Below are 1,029 nucleotides of genomic sequence, written 5' to 3'. Positions count from 1 at the left end.
GAGCAGCCTATATAGCATAAGCTGAGCATTGTCATTCAAGTCTATTTATTCATGACTTACTATGCTATGCATTGAGCTCCTTGAAATCCTTGAGTCCTTAAATTATCCTTTATTTCTCCACAATGCAAGCAAATGTCTACTGTCACCACATTCTCATCCAGGAGTAGCATATGCTGCAAAGTCATTGACTTGATTAAATCAGCTGAGGTTCCTTAGATAAAAAACGTTATCCAATCTATGAATGCAGCAAAGTGATCATGCAATCTGTTTCAGGTTTAATATCACACTATGGCTCGTATGTAAATGCATTTGCATATCCTCCTTCCAGTATGTTGCATGTTTAATGATCACCTTGTGTTCTGCATTGATGAAAGCAAAAAATCACTAAATGGACAGGGCCAGTCAATTTTCTTAGTTTACAGGTGCATCTGGTCTGCAGTGTGTTTGTGGAACGGTTTTGTAAATCACAAAACAATCACTGAGCAGTGCCTAATTTTTTTACCAAAAAAAATTAAGCTCCCAAAATATGCCAAATATTATTGTCTTTAATAGGGTGAACCTGATATAAACTGCATACTGTGTATTGTTTTGGCATTTTCTGCTATCAAACGTAAAATCTAGGTGTGTCCTAACTATCAGAAACTACATTTCTATGGAAACATTTTTTTTTCCTATTTGAATTGTTTATTTATATTACTTAGATTTTTTAGCAGCTTACAGGCTGTGAAGAGATGTACTAATTTTAACACATAGCTGTGCAGAAACTTTCACACTTTGAGTTTAATTAATAGCATAACTTACCATTAGTTACAAAGTTTTTGTAACTCATCTTTTCCTTATTTCCAACCTCAAAATATAACAAAATGCTAAATTTCACAACCTTTTTTAGTGAAAACTTTTTAGGTCGACATTCAGTAACACATGCATTGATAATGAAATCCACATGTTTGGAAACCAGTTGTGCTCAAAGTCATGACAGATGTTGCCAGGATGTTGACTAAATTAGGCCAACGCAGCTCTTCTGATCAC

This window comes from Cyprinodon variegatus, unplaced genomic scaffold (genome assembly GCF_000732505.1).
Source record: "Cyprinodon variegatus isolate N-32 unplaced genomic scaffold, C_variegatus-1.0 Scaffold70, whole genome shotgun sequence".
Lineage (NCBI taxonomy): Eukaryota > Metazoa > Chordata > Actinopteri > Cyprinodontiformes > Cyprinodontidae > Cyprinodon > Cyprinodon variegatus.
This window is presented reverse-complemented; position numbering follows the sequence as displayed.